This window comes from Helianthus annuus, chromosome 15 (genome assembly GCF_002127325.2).
Source record: "Helianthus annuus cultivar XRQ/B chromosome 15, HanXRQr2.0-SUNRISE, whole genome shotgun sequence".
Lineage (NCBI taxonomy): Eukaryota > Viridiplantae > Streptophyta > Magnoliopsida > Asterales > Asteraceae > Helianthus > Helianthus annuus.
The window spans coordinates 154,152,681-154,158,717 of NC_035447.2; the positions used below are offsets into that span (position 1 = coordinate 154,152,681).

At 38.0% G+C, this 6,037-nt stretch overlaps 1 long non-coding RNA gene across 1 annotated transcript; it reads left to right on the forward strand.

Annotated features, from left to right (window-relative positions):
- The first annotated feature begins 382 nt into the window (after positions 1–382).
- On the forward strand, positions 383–2,755 carry LOC118487321. The gene is made up of 4 exons (XR_004881367.1): positions 383–504; positions 639–749; positions 1,617–1,664; positions 2,320–2,755. It is a non-coding gene; the product is annotated as an uncharacterized LOC118487321 (long non-coding RNA).
- The last annotated feature ends 3,282 nt before the right edge of the window (positions 2,756–6,037 follow it).

A 6,037-nucleotide genomic window follows, 5' to 3' on the forward strand; every position in this document is an offset into this window, starting at 1 on the left:
AAGTTGGTCCACAAAGCCCCACATTTGTTATTCGATGTCCAATCTAGGAGGGCCCCCGGCTTTTATGATTGGTCTCTCCCTCTCGAGACCGCAGCCATCCACTCTCACAAAACGATTTTTTATTATTTGTTTGAAGCGTGCAAAGAATATATTGGGCTCACCCACGTCAATGGCTGCTGCAATCCCTTCAAGGGAATAGACGCTCATCGGCTATCGGCTACTCGCTAGTACAATCAAGGCAAACTATTATGGTGAGTTTAACTTATAATCCATGTTGACTTTTAGCTTTACTATCTGGTGTTGTTAATATAAATTTATTTCTATTTTTGTATATCATATTTGCTGACTTTGCATGTGACTTGCTAAAGGACTACTACCATGAACTGGATACAGATACAGTAGATGGCCCTAGTTCGTGGAGGTCAATGTATCATCTTACAGAAAAGCCGGATACATTCTGGAGTGCCAAACGATACAACTTCTACCAAAGATTTGTTTATTCTCGTATGCTTCTTTACATGCTCTAAATTCTTTTTTTCTAATATCCAATCCGGCTGGCTTTTTTGTTTTGGAAAATTTGTTTTTAAATAGCTATTATGATTTACATAATCTAATTGCATTTTATTTTCATTTTGAAGGTGTGTCTGTAGAGAATAGCAGCATAAGCAATGCACCAAAGAATCCGGATATTGAGAACCAAGAGAAATGCAGGACCAATCTTGTCGGCTAGAAGAGCTACGTTTTCCATGGTTTGTGACTCCAAAAGTTTAATTAAATCAACCAAAAAGATTAATGTATTGTATAACGGTCGGGTGAGGTTGGGTAATGGTCACCAAATTGATTTCCAAGTGTTGGTGGAAAAAGAAGGAATCGAAAGATCGATCGGGTTTTTAAAACTTTAATGATAAAACCCGGAAGAAAATAAAGGTTGAGGGGCAACAACTTGCTTAAAACTAGAGGGGGCAATCTTGACCCAAAGCCTTCCAAGTGGGTCAGTTTGGGTTGCTTTTAAAATTATATGGGTTGGTTTGGGTAAGATATTTTAACTAAATGGGTCACAATAGGCCAGTTGAAATTTCATCTTGTTATTTTCGGGTCAAAGCGGGTCAACAACTTTAAAGAAATGATCGGAATGGGTTTCGGTTCTTTTTTTTTGTTTCCGTTTGGTTGGTTTCATTTCGGATCGGTTTCGATCTTTTTAGTTTTTCTTGTTTCGTTTCGATTTTTCAGTCTTTTTTGTTTCATTTTAGTCGGTTCGTTTCTATTTCGATCTTTAAATTAAGTATACCGATTTCAATTTGTCACATGAGGGTCAAATTAAGTATATTCCACCTTCATGTCTCAAATTTATGAAATGATGTGAGTCGAGCTCGCGTTGAAAACAAGATGTCCTAATAAACGAGCTCTCGAGATACAATCACACATATACAAAAACTTAAACTGGTGATGTTTAAACGAAATATATGTTTTAAACTGGCTTATGATTAAACTTTTAACCATCTGTGTCTCTATAGCAGGGTGTGGTGTGGCCTAATTGTTTGTTGTTGCATTTTTAGTTAAGTTCTGTGTGATTATGCTTCTTTAATTCATATAACCTAACCTGATTTCTTGTTTAGTTATGGAGAGGATTTGCATCAAATTTTGAGAATTTGCAGTATTACATGGTAATTATGACTCTAATTTTTCTTTCCATTACAATGGTTTCTATTGAAGTTACAAGATTAAACTTGCTTATTGTATGGATCCAAATCGAGTTTTTCTAATGCCCGGTTTTGGGTATGGAACCATGTTTGGTTATGATTGCGTATAGAAAAACCGGGTAGGGTTTGGGTACAATTATTGAGAAGAAAAACCAACCCTATGTACCCGGGTAGGGTATAATTAGGGTCGGGTATTAACCGAACAGGTTTTTGTAAACATTTTTTTAAACACTCAAAAATAAATTCGTTTGGAAGTCAAATTTGGTTTGTAAATAATTATAATATATTACAATGACATAAATTCACTCAAGTACAAATTATTTAATTCATAACATGCTTTTAAAAAAAAATATAAGATGTAAAGTAAACATAAAAGTATACTTTAAAAAGACGGGTATTAAAAAAACCGGTTCTGGTTAATTTGGGTATAAATCGGGTATGATTCTTGGTACGGGTATTGAGCTCAATATGTATATCATATCCATACCCTACGTGTAGAAAATACCCGGGTACAAAAAAAACCGGTTCTGGTTTCGGGTACGGGTTTTTTGTGCACCGCTATTTGAATCCAGTTCATTATGTATCATATAAAGTCCCTAAGTGTTGCTATCATTTATAGTTCCGCATATCAAGTCCATCCATGAGGACAAAACCAAACACAATAAGGTTCTTACTTTACTGAAGTTTTGCTGTGAGAAAAATGACAAGATACGGAATATACGAAATGGATTTAAAGATGCACTCATTCTTGATGTGAAGAATAAAATTCCTAAGGTTATAGAGCAAATCACCTGATTTTTTCCACAATCAATCCAGAAGATAAGGGATGATACATATACACTCTACCAACTTTCAATAATTAACTGATGTGAGAAATCTTACAACTGTTTGGGGTACGAGGAGGCTTATCACAAGGATCTACATCATGATGATTCTTTCTTGGAGGACAAGGATAAAAACCTTTTGTAGTTAGCTGCAAAGTTGGTACTTGAAAACAAACTTAAAAAGGTTACTGGTGCAGCGTTACAAATGCAAATGGAGCTATAGTGGTTTAAGGTGAAAATGTTGTTATTTACATTCAAAGAATTGAAATTAGTTTGAATTCACTTGTAAAATATATTCTAATTACAGGAAATAGGCAAAATAGTGCCGCCAGAACGGATGAAATCCCGCAACAGGGAAAACGAAACACCAATGATGGTGTTAAAAAAAACATAGTAATCTGAGACAAAAGGGTGAAGATTGGATGAAGCAAACAACCGGCTCATACACAATCCAACAGCCCTTATCATTATATTGGTTCTCTCAACGATCGTTAGTGTGCCTTGGGGAACAATGGGGAGACTGAGAGAACAATTTATAAAGACAAGTTGAGCTTTATGATATATTGTTACTCGGTTTGGATCTCGTTTTTCACATTCACCTCCTTGCGGTTGTTTCTTTCCATCCTCACAGAACGATATGCAGAAGGGGATTTTCTTAAAAGATTACCTAAGAGATTAATGAGTAAACTGCCATTTTGGTCCCTGTGGTTTGGCCAGTTTTGCCACTTTATTCCAAATCTCAAACTTATTACATCTGGATCCCTGTGGTTTGCATTTTGTTGCCATTTTAGTCCAAATTTCAAAAACCCTATTTTTTTAGTGTTGCAACCTCCTATTTTGTCTTTTAGTTCAGAGGTATTTTGGTCATTTTGCTTTTCATTTAATATTTTCTTAATTCAAAAATTAATATATCTATATATATATATATATATATTAATATACACACATACAGCTCATCTTCATCATCATCGACAACACACTTGTGACACTCGAGGTTTTTCCGAACGATCACCTTGTAATATTTTGTGTATATATATATATTAGTAAATGAAAACGTGATTTTTACTTGATATGTGACGTATGTATGTATTATATATGTAAATATGAGAGCCGAAACCACGACCCGAGACCATGACTCGCAACCGGGCGGTTGCGAGTGGGTCACTCGGTTGCGAGTGGGCCTTTGGGCCGTAACCGGTTTGGGTCGAAACCCCCAAGCCCAACCCGAAACACCCTATGAATATATATCCCACCTCCTCCTCATTTCCTTCATTTGTTACACCAAACAAACACACACCTCTTCTATTTTCTCTCAACTAAAAACCCCAAGCCAACAACATCCAAACTCTTCCAAACTTTCGGTTCAAGCTCAAGGATCTCGGACAAGGAAACTCGGTCAAGACCAATTCGGACACTCCATCTTCTCGGTTCTCTTTTCTTTGTTTTCGGCTCCTCCTTTCATAACCGGTTAGTGTTATCTTTGTGTATCTTTTGTGTATAAGATTTATGTGGGTTAAATGAACTAGAAATATTATGCTTGGTTAGAAATACTATGCATGATTTTTAGGAAGATTGTGAAGTTTTGACTATGTGTGTTAAACCCTATGTATGATACTTGCTAACATGCTTAAATGGTTATGGAATAATGGTTTAAGGATGTTTAGGGCCAACCGAGTTATGTTAATGCCACTAAGTGTATGTTTTACTTGTTCTTGCATATTAATCTTGTTAGAAATAGGTGATTTTCGGTCCAAAATGTGTGATTATGTTGGCATGAAAACCCTAGAAAAACTATGAACTTGATGAACTTGTTGAAGATAGTTTGAAGATTTTAAAATGGTAATGTTTGATCTATTGTTGTATATGGTCAAAATTAGGAAAAGTGTTTGTAGAAACCCTATTGGCTGTTTCCAAATATGGGTCTGATTTCATATGTACAATTTGGACTGTCTTTTCTGCATCATCACGTGTATATGAAAGTGACAGCATTCCGACTCGCAACGACAGCATTCCGACTCGCAACGACAGCATTCCGACTCGCAACGACGGCATTACGACTCGAAACCACACGGTTGCGACTCGCAACCAAAGCATGACAAGTCGAAACCACGAGATTTCGACTCGAGACTACGACGGTTGCGACTCGCAACCAACACGTGACAACTCGAGACCACGATTGCGACTCGCAACCATAACGAGACAAGCCGAGACCACCTGGTTGCGACTCGAGACAAGCTGGTTTCGAGTGGGCTGTCCATTTTGGTTATTGGGCCATTCTGTGTTAACTTGGACTATCTGTTAAATGGACTATGTGATGCGGTTGACTGTTTAATTGTTTAGGCCGGCCCAATAACCCAATGACTGTTTACTTATATGCTTGATACGTGCCTATATGTGTTTTACGTGAATGCTTGTGCACCGAACCTGACCTATACCGGTAACCATGTTAGGACGTGGTGACCAACGTGATTGACAAGTAACCTAAACCTACCGAGCAACCCAAGGTGAGTTCACAACTTAAAAGCATGCGTCCCGGTGGTTTGGGACACGAGACTAACAACCCTATCCCCTGGTAAAAGGGGATACCATTTACATACCTTCCCTAGTTATTGGGAACAAAACCTACTTTTTCTTCCCAGGTATTGGGAAACCTTTTGGTTAATTACTGTTTATACGGATTGCAACTAACGGCACTAAACGAAACTCTATCACTCAAGTCCCTACTACAAATACCGATTAGTCGCCGGGTTAGGCGAACGGGTTATTAGTTGATAGCGCTATTTAGGTGTTTACCAGCCTCACACCGTGCCCTGGTTTGGGACGGGCGTGAACTAATGTACTCAGATATTCGTCAATGATGATAGAACATTGACATCGGGGCATCCTGCGGATACGCAACGGTTACCTAGTGTTCGGTATTGGAAAAACAGTTTAGTCGCTAACTTTTGGGGTAGCTCCCCAGGGCATGTATAAACGGATAAATTAACCGGCGAAACAAAGTTTTTGGTAATTAAAACTGGACAACTAGTGAACTCACTCAGCATTATTGTTGACCCCTTACTGCATGCTTTGCAGGTAACCAGTGACGAAGGAGCTTGCAGCTTGGGAACGTGTAGTGTCTGTTCACCCTTGTGTTGGGTGTTTCCTTATTTTGAATCATGAACTTTGTTTTAAACTACCTTACTTATGCTTCCGCTATTTATTACTGTTTTGAACTTAACACTTTAAACTCTGAACTTAATATTTGCTAAGCTTATGATTAGTAAGTATTACTTTTGTTATCAACTTAAGTATTCAGTATAATTGGTGGCTGGATCCTGGTCGGTCACGCCCCCGAAGCGGGTGTTATCCGCAGGTGGATTTTGGGGGTGTGACAGATTGGTATCAGAGCCATTGGTTATAGTGAACTTGGTTTTAAAAAGGGGAAAATCTTTTTGGAGAAAACCAGACTATAACCCGTGACTCGCGACGACACTACACTCCAAGTGCAAGGCTCGACACATTTGACCTCAT